Source organism: Oryctolagus cuniculus, chromosome 20 (genome assembly GCF_964237555.1).
Source record: "Oryctolagus cuniculus chromosome 20, mOryCun1.1, whole genome shotgun sequence".
Taxonomy (NCBI): Eukaryota; Metazoa; Chordata; class Mammalia; order Lagomorpha; family Leporidae; genus Oryctolagus; species Oryctolagus cuniculus.
The window spans coordinates 17329172-17343077 of NC_091451.1; the positions used below are offsets into that span (position 1 = coordinate 17329172).

The following is a 13906-nucleotide window of genomic DNA, read 5'->3' on the forward strand; positions in this document are numbered from 1 at the left end:
AAGTATCATAGCGACTCAAAATCGTTTATTAACTGTTTCATCATTTCTCCAACCAGTCTGAAATGTCCCCTGTCCTAGTCCATCTTGTGCTGCTGTAGCAGAATACCCGCGAGTGGCCATTTATAATGAACCAGATGTACTGGCTCACAGTTCAGGGAGCTGGGAGGTCCAAGATCAAGAAGGCAGATGGACAGGACAGTGAGAGAGTAAACCTCTTATAGTGACACAAACATGGTTATAGTGTTCACAAACATGGATCCCTTGGGACCGAACCATTTTCCAGGAGGCCTTTTTCCCAACACATATGTAGGATTAAGTTTCCAACACATGAATTCTAATTCAAATCATAGAACACCATAAATTAAACTTTGAGATTTAAAGATATTGTACTCAGTGTCTTTTTTTAAAGATTTATTTATTTACTTGAGAGAGAGAGTTACAGAGAGAGGGAGGGAGAGAGAGATCTTCCATCTGCTTCCATCACTCCCCACATGGCCACAATGGTGGGTGCCAGGCCGATCCGAAGCCAGGAACCGGGAGCTTCTTCCAGGTCTCCCATGCAGGTGTCTCACGATCTCTCTGCTGCCTGTCCCAGACTGTGGCTTTTGGCCCTCTTGCAGCAGGGCTGAGGTAGGAATTTCACTCCTCCTGCAGATCATGTGACTGTGCTGCTTTTTGCAAGCAGAAGGCCTGGGCCCAAGGGCTTACAAAGGGGCCATTGTTCTCGAGGGCCCAGGTGAGAGGGGCAATCCATCAGTGCTCACGCCCAGCGCTGTCACAGCTGCTGGCATCCTCCCCGTGACAGCGAGACAATGACATCATCCTGGAATATGGACAAAAGACACTGTATTCTGTAAAGTTCTCTAAGGAGAGCCACTTTTTTTTTTTAAAGCTCATTTCATTCCTGCTAGAGTAGATGCATAATATCACAATTCAGAGTTGTCCAGGTTCAGTTCAACAGCATGGATGATTTGGTAGGAATTTGATTTATTGATATTTTCTCAAGTCAGAGAAGAAATTGAATCCTGTTGGGCTGAGGGTAAGGAAACAACTTCATTTGGAAGGAGAGCTGATTTCTCAGGGAAGTCATTGTAAATTATTGACTTTCCTCACCTCGGGGCCTGATTTTCTCAACTCCCACACAGATTTCCATGGACAACCTTCACACTTATTATTCTGGTGTTTTTTAAGATTTATTCATTATTTGTTTGAAAGGCAGAGTTACAGAGAGGCAGAAGCAGAAAGAGATGGGGGGAGAGAGAGAGGTTTTCCATCCTCTGGTTCACTCCCCAAATGGCCGCAACAACCAGAACTGTGCCGATCTGAAGCCAGGAGCCAGGAGCCAGGAGCTTCTTCTGGGTCTCCCACATGGGTGCAAGGGCCCAAGAACTTGGGCCATCTTCCACTGCTTTCCCAGGCACATGAGCAGGGAGCTGGATTGGAAGTGGAGCAGCTGGGACTCGAACTGATGCCCATGTGGGATCCTGGCACTGCAGGCAGTGGCTTAAGCTACTGTGCCACAACATGGGCCCCCTGGGATCAGTAAATATTTTTTAAGGTTTATTTATTTATTTGAAAGGCTGAGTTACAGAGAGGCATAGGCAGAAAGAGAGAGAGAGAGAGAGGTCTTCCACCTGCTGATTCACTTCCCAATGGCCACAACAGCCAGAGCTGGGCCAATCTGAAGCCAGGAACCTGGAGCTTTTTCCAGGTCTCCTATGCAGGTGCAGGGGCCAAAGCACTTGGGCCATCTTCTACTGCTTTCCCAGGCCATAGCAGAGAGCTGGATCAGAAGTGGAGCAGCCAGGACTTGAACCAGTGCCCATATAAGATGCCAGCACCTGCAGGTAGCAGCTTTACTCGCTATGCCACAGGGCAGGCCCCTATTATTCTGTTTTAAAAGGATGTGTGTATGTATGTGAAAAGCAGAGAGAGAGAGTCTTCCATTCACTGGGTCACTCCCCAAATGGATGCAACAGCTGAGGGTGGGCCAGGTCAGGCCAAAGCCAGGAGTTGGAACTCTGTGGGTCTCCCACATGAATGGCTAGAACACAAGCACTTTAGCAACCACCTGCTGCCTCCTCGGGTGCACATTAGCAGGAAGCTGGATCAGAAGTGGAGAAGCCGAGACTCGAGTCCAGGCACTCTAACATGGGATGTGGGTGTCCCAACCTGTGTCTTCACTACTGTGTCAAACACTCCCGCTGACCCTCATTCTTAGTATCCACACAGCACTGCTGAGAATATTGGTTTTAAACAACGTCAGTTCTGGAGCTGGCATTGTGATGTAGTGGGTAAAGCCGCCTTCTGTGGTGCAGGCATCCCACACAGGCGCCAGTTTGTGTCCCACTTTTAATTCAGCTCCCGGCTAACAGCCTGGGAGAAGCATCTGAAAATGGCCCTGCCACCCACCTGGGAGACCTGGATGAAGTTCCAGGCTCAGCCCTGGCCGCCGTAGCCATCTGAGGAAGTGAACCAGCAGATGGAAGATTCCTCTCTCCCTTTCTCTCTCTCTCTTTCTCTCTCTCTCTCTCTCTCCAACTCTGACTTTCAAACCAATAAATAAATCTTTTTTTTTAAAGTCAATTCCCCAAACAGTGAAGTGTTATCTCCCTATTTTGTGTGGTTAAACTTTAGGCAGAGCATTTGAAGGAAATGCTAAGAAAAGTCATGAGAAATCTAGAGTGTGAAATAGTTATTCTAATGGCTTACGCACTTCTCATGTGTCAGAGGTCAGGCTGAGGTCTCTGTGTGGAGCTCAGGTAATCTTTCTAGCACACGATTGAGGAGAGAATTTTCATCCCACTTCTCAGGTGAGGACAGCAGTGCTGGGAAAGCGTGTGTGACTTGCTCAGGATCGTGGGCCTCACGGGGAGCAGACCCGGAGCTCCCACACTGACTGATGTCACTCTGAGGTCCTAGCTCTCGGGCCCGGCCCTGCACAGGCCATGGGTATTCGCATGTGAGGGAGAAATACATTTCCATCACCTCAAGTGCCGGTTCATTTGTGTCGCTCACTTCAGGGCCTATCAGACTTGTTTCAGTTAAGAAATTCATGAAGATCCTTTGTAAATGTTTCATTAGTTGATTCATTTTTAAATTTTTAAAAATATTTCTTTATCTGAAAAATAGTTATACAGAGAGAGAGAGATCTTCAATCCACTGGTTCACTTCTCAAATAGTCACAATGGCCCAGGCTGGGCCCGGCTGGGGCCAGCAGCCAGGAATTCCATCTAGGTCTCCCAGCAGGTGGCAGGGGCCCATGCACATAGTCCGTCTTCTGCTGCCTTCCATGCAGATAAGCTGTGGCTTAAATCGCTATGCCACAACCCCAGCCCCTGATTCTCTCTTTTTTCTTTTCTTTCTTTCTTTTTTTTTTTTTTTTTTTTGGCAACTTCAAATATGTTGTTCTCTTTAATAAAATGTTCCATGTTGCCTCTCCCATCCACCCAATTAGAATCTATTGCAGTTTGAATGTTTGCCTTCCCCCAAACACGTATGTTGAACTCCTACCCCGCAAGGTGAGAGAGTCAGGATGTCTGGCTTTGGGAGAGATTTAGGCCTCAAGGGCTCTGCTTTTGATGGGCTCAGTGCCTGAATAAAAGAGACCCCGAGTGAGGACATGAAGAGGGGTCAGCTGTCCACGAAGCAGAAGAGGACCCTCACCAGCCGTGGGGGTGCTGGCCCCTTCGTCTTGGCTTTTAGCCTGTGACACGGTGAGGAACAGATTTCCATTGCTCATAAGCCACCCAGATTGTGGTATTTTGTCATAGCAGTCAATGACAGAATCTAAGAAATAAAAAATTCCTGTATGTGAGTTTGGCCCATTTCCAAATCCCCACCAGGTCCAAATGCCCGCTTGGCCGGGCAGCAAACGGAGCCTGGTTCCGAATGGTTTGTCCAGGCTCGCGGTGCCCGCTCAGGTTCTTCCTCTGAGAGCGGCAGCCTCAGAGTCTCTTTCGGTCACTTGAGTTGCTTTGAGTTGTGCGCTTGTTTCAAGCTGCGTTTGTGGAATTCTCACGGTGGGAGAATCCACAGAGAGACTCATCCAGTGGATTTGCAGCCAGTAGCCTCCCTGCGCCAGCCTAGCACAAGTACCTCCCTTTGAAAAGCATTTTTTAAAGACAGTTATTTATTTATTTGAATGAGTTACAGAGAGAGGAAGAGAGATCTTCCATCCACTGGTTCACTCCCCAAATGACCACAACAGCCAGCACTGGGCCAGGCCAAAACCAGGATCAGGGAGCTTCTTCCAGGTCTCCCACATGGTGCAGGGGCCCAAACACTTAGACCATCCGCTGCTGCTTTCCCAGGCCATTAGCAGGGAGCTGGATTGGAAGTGGAGCAGCCAGGACACGAACCGACGCCTATATGGGATACCAGTGTTTCAGGCGGTGGCTTAACCTGCTATGCCACAACTCCAGACCCTGAAAAGCATTTTTAATTCACTTCAGTTCATTGCAAGAGAAATGGGTTGCACCCTGTCCAGTTGGACCATCTGTCCAATGTCATGCTATTCCAGGTGGCAGCGTAGGCTACATGGAAACAGTGACAGTAGCTGGTGTTAGTTGACTGCTTCTAGCCAGGCACTGTGCTGGGTGCTCTGCATGCATTGTAATTCTCACAGCCACTCTTGGAGTCCCATCATTCAGAGGGGGAAAGCAAGGCTCAGAGTCAAAGTGGCGCCTGCTGCCAGTCACACAGCAACAGAGGAAGATCTGGGCTGACTGCGGGTCGGGCTGACTTCGCAGTCTGAGCTTTGTACGCCTGTGGTTTAGCCTCTTTTCTGGGAGTGCAGGAGGTCTGGAGCTAGGGCAAGAGCAGTCCAGGAAGTCCTCATGGAGGAAGTGGAAACTGAGCTGGTTTTGAGGACTGCGTGGCGAGACAGTTGCAGAGGCATCAGGAAAGGGGAGGCGGAGGACCAAGCAGAGCCGGCCCCCTTGCTTTTGCTCTCTGCACAGCGGTAGGAAAGGTGAACCAGACGATTCTGAGGGTGGCATTGCCAGTTAATTTTGCATTCAACACCTGCCTTGTCACTTGAGCTTAATCTTATTATAGCACATCTCTCCACATTTCTTTTGTTTGCGCAGATTTTACAAGCAGGGGTTTTAAATCAATCAAAGAGCATCTGTGCTGAAAGAAATTATTTTTGTGCACATTAAGATAATTGGCCAAACGACCTGAATTCTCTGAACTAACAAGTAAAACCTATCTAATTCTTGTCTGAAAGAGCAATGCAACGGGAGAAAACACACTCACCAGAATACCTCACTTTTATCCCTAGCACACAATTTAATGTCCAGGAAAATGAGTTTATGCTGTTTGAAGGAGGAGCTGAGATCAGCATACCCAGCTTGAACTTGGCATAGAGACGTTGTCCTTGACTTTGGATGTACTGTTTGTGGTAAGCGTCCACGGCTGCCCTCCGAGAACCAGTTTGAACTTACATATTACACAAATGACATCAAGATAAACCAGTGTCTTTTTTTGATTCCACTTTGTACCATCTCACTGCGAAAGTGCCTCTTACAAAACATTACTTCTGAAACATCAGACTTTGTTTTCAGGTCATCCCATTTCCCCAGGCTGTTGAATCTGTGTTTGTGTCCTTAGATCATTTCTGTGTCTCACAGTTTCAATCCTTTTGTCCTTTTTTTTTCAGAAAGTAATTTTCCAAAGACATATTGCAATTCCTGGAAAGGAGAATTACTTCCTGTTCCTTTTGCACCTCCAGAAGAACTCTTGCTATTTCAAAGAAAGCCAGAACCGAGTGTCTTTCTCCTCTGCACTTCCGGGCAACCCAGTCTCTCTGTCCCTATTTTGAAAGAAGCATTGTGGTGGCAGTGGTGTAGTGCAGGTGGGACCAGGCCTACCTACAGCTCCAGTGATAGCCAGCATGGTGCAGGCCACACTGGGTAATCCAGTTTCAATGCTAACAAGGGTTGGCTCAAGGATGAGACAATCAGCACAAAGATTTTTTTTAAATTTCAGTTTGTTTTCATAATATGCAGGAGATAGAGATAGAGCTCTCACTGGCCGCTTTATTCCCCAAATGCTCACAGCAACAACGGCCTGGGCTGAGCTGCAGCTAGGACCTGGGGACTCAGGCTAGTCCCACACCTGCTGCCTCCCAGGGTGCACATGAGCAGGACACTAGAATCGGAAGTAGAATTGTCACTCAAACCTAGGCGCTCTGATATGGGAAGTGGGCATCTCAGCTGGTCTCATGCAGCCAGTTCAAAAGCCTAGCCCAGCATCCAGCTTGGAGCTGCTGTTGAGTGATGCTGAAAACCACTTTCCTGTTGCATGGGGACCAGGAGCCTGTAGGCCTGGCTGCAGTCAGTCTTCGTACAATCCCCAGGAAATACGCCCTAGGAGGCAGTCAGCATCGATATGTGAGAAGAACCCAATGTCTCACATTGTCCGAGCAGTCAGTATAGTCCCCTGTACCTCTGGACTCCCAGGTAGCCCATAAATTCCTTCTTGCATATGAGTTTCCATTGGGTGTTCTGTTCCTTTTTTTTTTTTTTTTTTTTTTTTTGACAGGCAGAGGTAGACAGAGAGAGAGAGAGACAGAGAGACAGAGAGAAAGGTCTTCCTTCTGTTGGTTCACCCCCTAAATGCCTGCTACCCCGGCGTGCTGCGCTGATCTGAAGCCAGGAGCCAGGTGCTTCCTCCTGGTTTCCCATGCGGGTGCAGGGCCCAAGCACTTGGGCCATCCTCCACTGCCTTCCTGGGCCACAGCAGAGAGCTGGACTGGAAGAGGAGCAACCAGGACAGAATCCGGTGCCCCAACCAGGACTAGAACCCAGAGTGCTGGCACCGCAGGCGGAGGATTAGCCTAGTGAGCTGTGGCACCGGCCATGGGTGTTTTGTTCCTTACCAAGACACACATTTTATCTAATAAACCCAACTACTCTACAGTTGAGCTAAACACATAATACTATACCTCAAATTATCTGGTCTGTTTAACAATAGCATATTGGGTGATTACATGTGTTGGGGGGATACTAGCTAGGACAATGACCATAGAAACTTACTCTTTCTCACTTAGTAGTCTGGAGCAAATGATCCTGGTGAGCAGGTGGCTCTCTCCCACAGAGTTCCCATTGGTTTTTCAGAAACCCAGGCTTTGTCCATCTTTTGGCTCCACATCGCCCCAGGCCTTGTCACTGAGCTGGAAGACAGAGAGGGAGGAGGGAGGAGCACCCTTGCTTCTTGACAGCTTGGCCCAAGGGTGAGCATTTGGCTTAGCAATTAAGATGCTGGTGGGGCACCCACATCTCGCATCAGAGTCCCTGAGTTTGGTTCCCAGATCTGGTGTCCTCACTCAGCTTCCTGCTAATACAGACCCTGGAAGGCCGCAGTCATGTCTCAAGTGATTGGGTCTCTGCCACCTATTTGGGGCACCTCGAGTGAATTCCTAGCACCCAGTGTTGGCCCAGTCCAGCCCCAGCTGTTGCAAGCACTTGGGGAGTGAATCAGTGGATGGGAACACACACTTTCTTGCTCTCAAATAATTCTAAAAATTTAAAAACAACCTTGGCCAAGAAATGGTACAAACTCAATCCACTCTCCCTTGGTTAAAACTGGGTCATCTAACTGCAAACGAGCCCAGGAAGAAAGAGTGGCTTTTGGTAACTAGTTCATGGTCTCAGCCCTGGACAGGATGCCCGGGACCATTGTGAAGCCCCAGGGGCAATGCTCACAGAGCAGCACGCGCAGTATCAGTCCAAGCCCTCAGCGGTCCCTCGTCTGTCACCGGGAGCTCCGCGGTGGCTGTTGCAGCCCCTGGCAAGCCTCTGTCTGGTCCTTCCCCAGCCTCGTCCCGCTTCCGACACACTCACGTGTTGCTGGCCAGCACACGTACCCCGCCAGGCTCTGGTGGGACAGAAAGGTCTCAGAGCTGCAGAAACGGAGTCACGTTCTCCGCGGACATCTGTTCTCTCCTCCAGAGTCCTCCCTGCTGGCCAGCAGCCCCGCCCTGCTTGCTACTCTTCTCTGGCCGAGCGCTCCCTCTCCAACGTCAGCAGTGTAACAGCCTCATTGACTCTGCAGTGTGGCTCTGACCCTCTGTTTCATGCCCAGTGGGTGAAATAAAATCTTGGTAGTAAACCAGAAACCAACTATGTGTTTTGCCTCCAGAATACCCCTCCGGGAACTTAGCAACTATTTCACTGAACAAAACACATCTCTTTTGGGGACAGAGTTGGGTAGGAGTTTGCTACTAAGAAAATCAATTTTTACTGTAAAAAGTCATTTATTTTGAAGACAGAACTGGGAGGATATCCCAAAATGGTGACAAATATTTATCTCTAGGTAACTGAATTAAAACTTTTTTCCCCTCGTTTGTTCCTATACTTTCCTTTCATTTTTATTTCTATATTTTCTAAATGTTCTACCGTGTATAGCACATTGCTTTAATAATCTAAAAATGTGTATAGCAAAGAAATTTATCTCTTAACATCACTAATAATGGGGAAAATAGAAATCAAAACCATAATGAGATACCACTTCACACACAGGAGCAGCTGTTATTTAAACACACACACACACACAAATAGAAAGCGAGAGGGGTTGGTGAGGATGTGGAGAAGTTAGACTGCTTGTGCATTGCTATGACTCTTTAGAATGGTATGGCCACTGCGGGAAATGAGGGCTGCTATCTGTTCCAGCAATTCCAAGAGGATTGAAAGCAGACATATTAACAGACACATGTACACTCATGTTCATCGCAACATTGTTCACAAGGGACCTGGGAGCGATTCAGTGTTTGTTGATGGATGGGTGGACCAGCCAAGTGTGGTAATGAGTACAGTGAAATATTACTCGGCCTTGGACAGAAGGCAATTCTGATACACGCTACAGCATGAATGAACCTTGGAGATACGATGCTAAGTGAAATAAGCCAATCACAAGAGGACAAATATTAGGATTCTGCTTTTATGTGGTTCCCAGAGTAGCAGGTCCATGGTTGTGCCTGGGTTGCCAGGTTTCAGGGGAGGGAGGGAATGGGGAGTTGTCTAATGTGTACAGTGATGAAAAGGTTCTGGAGATGGGTGGTAGTGATGGTTGCTCAACAGTGTGGATTTACCGAATGCCTCTGGATTGCACACTTCAATGTGGTTAAAATGGTAAATTCTATGTATATTTCACTGCAGGGTTGGTTTGTTTTTCCATTTTTTTATTTAAAAGGGAGTGAGAGAGACAGAGAGAGAGAGAGGCCTTCCAACTGCTGGTTTACTCCCCATCTGCCCACAATAGCCAGGGCTGGACCAGGCTGCAGTCAGGAGCCTGTAATTCCACCCAGGTCCCCACATGGCAAGGACCCATCTTCTGCCTCCCCTCAGGTGCACATTAGCGGGAAGCTGGATTGGAAGCAAAGTAGCTAGAACTCGACCCAGGCAGTCCAATACGGGATGTAGATGTTCCAAGTGGCAACTTAACTGTTGTACTATGCACCTGCCTCTCATTGCATATTTTTACAAAGAGATGTGTCTTTCCATAGGCAATCTGACCAGTTTTTGACTTGACATAGATCGGGTTTCCAAATCCACAGTATTCCTTTTTAAATGAATTTATAAATGACACGAAGAAAAATACTTATTAAACTTGTGTTTATACAAGGCTCGGGAAATTAATAAAATATGCCTTATTTTCTCCAGGGATTTGCTATCTAATATGTGAGAAAGACAGAAGCAATTAACTATAATCTACAATGGAATAAAATAATGAGCTAAGTATGGAGAAGCAAGCAATGAATTCCAATTTGATGTGGGAAGGATTCCCAGAGAAAGTGGTGTTTACACTAGACCTTGAGGGAGACAGAGTTTACTCCAGGAAAAGCGCAGGTGAATGTGGGAGCCCATTAGAAAGGGAGATGGAGGGACAGCACTGGGGCACAGGGAAGCCAACAGACCCCCAAGTCCCATTGCCTGAGACCCTGACCAGTACTAAGCCACCACAGGACTCTGAATATGCCTGGCTGGCCAGGCACGGAGGCAGTGGAGATGACCAAGGAAGCAGGATGAACTCAGCAAAGCCAAAGCCAGCCCTGTGTCAGGGCCAGAGTCAGACGCTGGCTGGCTCGGAGCTGTGATTCTGGAGAAATAGCATGCCGGAGCTTCCTGTGCAATCGGGGACGTGGCCCCTGACTGCTGGTGCCCGACCAGGGGCAGCTGTTGGCTTTGCAGTCAGACAGCAAAAATAATAGAGGCTTTCTCATGAAATCCAACAGCCGATGTCATATCTCTCACCAGCAGCTTGGACTGAGCCAGTCTGCAGCGTGTGTCTTCCCCCAGTGCCCACGTGTGTGGACTTAGCACTGGACGCCGGCACCCAGTGGTGCACAGCGGCATAACCGCCGCCCTGGCCCAGGTGGAGAGGAGAGCAGTCCTTGTGAACCGGAAAACCATGGCTGCTCTGTCAGCCGCGCTGTGGGGCGAGCTGGGGGCGATCAGCCTGTGGGAAGGAGACAGAGGCCATGTACAGTTTTCTGTCTTGGCCCTGAAAGATCTTCAAGGTCAGCTCACTCAACAGATGATTGTCCATCATGGTGGGTCATTCTTGGCTGGTGGCTCTTTCTGTTCCTTCAGGCCTTTCGTGTGCTGTCCCCTGCCTTCTCTTGGGGACTCCTGCCCCAGGCAGCCACAAAGATGGCCTCGGAGGTCCCTCTCCCCAAAGTTATAGGAACCAGAAGCACCCACAGCCAACTTTCATCTGCCCGTGGTCAGGCACAAAGTGGAGGGTACAGGCCCTGTCGGGAAACCCACAAGCCCACCCCTTCTTGTTTTCCAGGTTCCCAAGATCCATCCACCTCCAGGGCTCAGGCCCTGGCACGCTCCACTACCCCCTTCCCTTCTTGGAAGACTCCTTAATTCCCCCAGGTGGGCCTAATTCACAAAGAGCTGGAAATTCCCTGCCTGGGGTCAGGGCACCTGGGCCTGGGAACACAGATCCCTGGCTGCCTCTCCTGCAAAGAGAAGGGGACAATTCTCTCCATTGTTTTTGCTGATAGGTCAGGGTAGGGAAAAAGGATAAGCTTCAATTAACTTCTCAGTGCCTCACCTTACTGCACATTCATGGTCTCCCTCCTTGATGCCTGGAGACAAGGTGAGCCGGGCATCACTTCCCTGCTGCCATGAGGTCACGTGGAGCCACTGGCCCTGGCACCTGTCAGCACGGAGTCCTCAAGAGTCTGATCAGATCTGGATCCCACACAGTGCTAGAGGGTTAGACAGCTGAGGGGTGGGGCTGGCACTGTGGCACAGCGGGCATCCCATATGGGTGCCGGTTCTAGTCCTGGCTGCTCCACTTCTGATCCAGCTCTCTGCTATGGCCTGGGAAAGCAGTAGAAGATGGCCCAAGTCCTGGGGCCCCTGCACCCACGTGGGAGATGCAGAAGAAGCTCCTGGCTCCTGGCTTCAGATCGGTGCAGCTCTAGCCATTGTGGTCATCTGGGGAGTGAACCAGCTGATGGAAGACCTCTCTCTCTCTCTGCCTCTCCTCTCTCTGTAGAGGGGTGAGCCTCCCTAAAGCTACTTTAGAACTGAGAATCCTGGCATGTCAGACCTAGGGGAGCACTGTCACTTGGGAGCAAGCCAAGTGTCCCCAGGCCCAGGCCAAGAAGCCCCTGGATCTGAGGGCCTGGACCCAGCTGTGAGGACAAGGCCCTTCCGTGCTGCGTGCTGCATGAAGTGACTCCTTGGAACACTATTCTCTGTTCTTTAAAATAAAGGTCTCGTTAGCTGACTCTTTCCATTTTTTTTTTTTCTTTTTTAGATTGATTTATGTACTTGAAAGGCAGAGTTACAGAGAGAGAGGGAGGAGGAGAGAGATTGTCCCTCTGCTGGTTCACTCCCTAAATGGTCACAATAGCCAGGACTGGGCCAAGCCAAAGCCAGGAGCCAGGAATTCCAGGTCTCCCACGTGGGTGCAGGGGCCCACACGCCTGGGCCGTCTGCTGCTGCTTTCCTAGGCACACCAGCGGGGAGCTGGATCGGAAGCAGAGCTGCTGGGACTCGAACAGGTGCTCCTACAGGATGCAGATACACCACAATGCCGGCCCCCAGAATTTCCTTACAGGAAGCTCCCAACCTCCAGGTTCCGTAAAGTCTGTTTTCTGTCTTAAAAGGACGCTGTGAGAATCAGAAACTGACTTTTCTTCAGATGCCAAAACTCAGGGAGAATCCCTGGGCCCAAGGTCCTTCCACTGGAAGGTCTTCCAGTACCAGAGGCCTCTCGTAGGCTCCCCTTTACAGCCTCTCAGTCTCTGAGGCCGCACTCCACTTTGTTCTCACGTCTGGGGTGTACTGGGGTGTGCTTCCAAAAGCTCATGGAGAAGCCGGTGTCTCGGCAAAGCTGGAGAAGCTGTCACTTGCTGGTTCTAGCCCTGGCACTTACAACCCAGCTCCCTGCTAATGCATATGGGAACGCAACAGAAGATGGCCCCTGGGGACCTGGATGGAGTTCCCGGCTCCTGGCTTCAGCCTGGCCCATCCCTGGCTGTGGTGGGCATTTGGGGGATTGAACCAACAGATGGAGGAACTCTTGCTCTCTTACTCTCTCACTCACTATGACTTTCAAATAAATAAAAATATAAAACCTAAAGCAAAAAATTCATGAAAAATGGAATTAAAAATAAATTCATTTTGGTGAAAATAAATTTTGAAACCCATGGAGTTTTCTCAAAATATGCACTTTCCACAAACTTTTTGGAGACCTCATATATGCATAGATTAACACATTTTTGCATCAAAATAAACTGATCTTTGCATCGAATTTTCTGAACTTTTGGAAGCATGCTTGCATGTCAGTGGTTTAAGGCCTCTTTTGCATGTCCCCTCTGGCCTCTTCGCCCTCCTGTCTTTGGGCTGGAAGCAATGTCCTTTCACCTCCCCCTGGGTGAAGCCCCCAGAGCATCGGTGGGCATTTTGCCATGCCTGCTGCAGGCTGTGTGCACGGACAGATATAGCATCCCATGAGCTGATTTATGTTGTCCAGATTTGTCGCATCACGCGCACACCCAGGCCGGCTGATATTTTAGGCGCGTGAATCAGAGTGTCTGGCATGGCTTCCTCTACAGCAGAGCTCCGGCTGCAGGCATGATGAAGTTGGGAGGGGAAGAGTCCCACTTAGCAGGAGGAAATTTGTGTCAGTAACAAGTCTGCCTGGCAACAGCACTAGGAAAAGATACCAGGTCCCAACACAGAGCCAAAATCTGCACACGAGTACAGCAACAGCACCCTGTGAAATGAAATTTTCATCCTTGCTGTGCTGACTACTCTCTTTAAAAAAAAAAAAAAGGAAAATAAGCCTTTCATACATGCATTCTCCAAAGGGTATCTCCGAACCTGCTGCTGCCAAGCGGAGACTGATGAGCTTGCAACACCACCAGGCTGAGCCACCCTTGAAGTGTTAGCGTGAATAGGAGGAAAGAAGCTTATGTAATCGAATCAGAAGCTCAGAGAGAAGCTGCAGGGGCAGAACTAGCTGACCCCCTGTGCCTCAGGATGGGACTGGACTTGGGGAATGGCGCTCAAGACTAGGGAGAGACTGGTGGTTAAGATGCACTTAGGACGCCCAATGCCCATAACAGAGTGCCTGGGTTCGATTCCCGGCTCAGGCTCCTGACTCCAGCTTACTGCTAAGGCAGCCCCTGGGGGCTCCAGTATTTGCATTCCTTCCATCCACATGGGAGACCCGGATTGGGTTCCCGGCTTTAGTGGAGCCCTGCCTATTGCTTTTGTGGGCATTTAGGGAGTGAGTTAGCAGATGGGAAGTCTCTCTCTCTCTCTCTCTCTCTCTCTCATCTGTTTCTCTGCCTCTCAAATAAACAAATAAAAACTAGGGAGGCAGATATCCCTTTATTTCCTCCCAGTCTCTTAAGGATACTCTGATAAAATGT

At 49.2% G+C, this 13906-nt stretch overlaps 1 protein-coding gene and 1 long non-coding RNA gene across 7 annotated transcripts in view; both read right to left on the bottom strand.

The window, feature by feature from the left end:
• The window catches only part of LOC108175891 (serine/threonine-protein kinase MARK2), a 657969-nt gene that overhangs the window by 57240 nt on the left and 586823 nt on the right, over positions 1-13906 (bottom strand). The gene's annotated exons all lie outside the window — the stretch shown is intronic.
• Positions 399-13905, bottom strand: LOC138847211 (uncharacterized). Its single transcript, XR_011384907.1, has 3 exons — positions 7848-13905; positions 7041-7177; positions 399-823 (listed from the first exon to the last, which is right to left on the bottom strand). It is a non-coding gene; the product is annotated as an uncharacterized lncRNA (long non-coding RNA).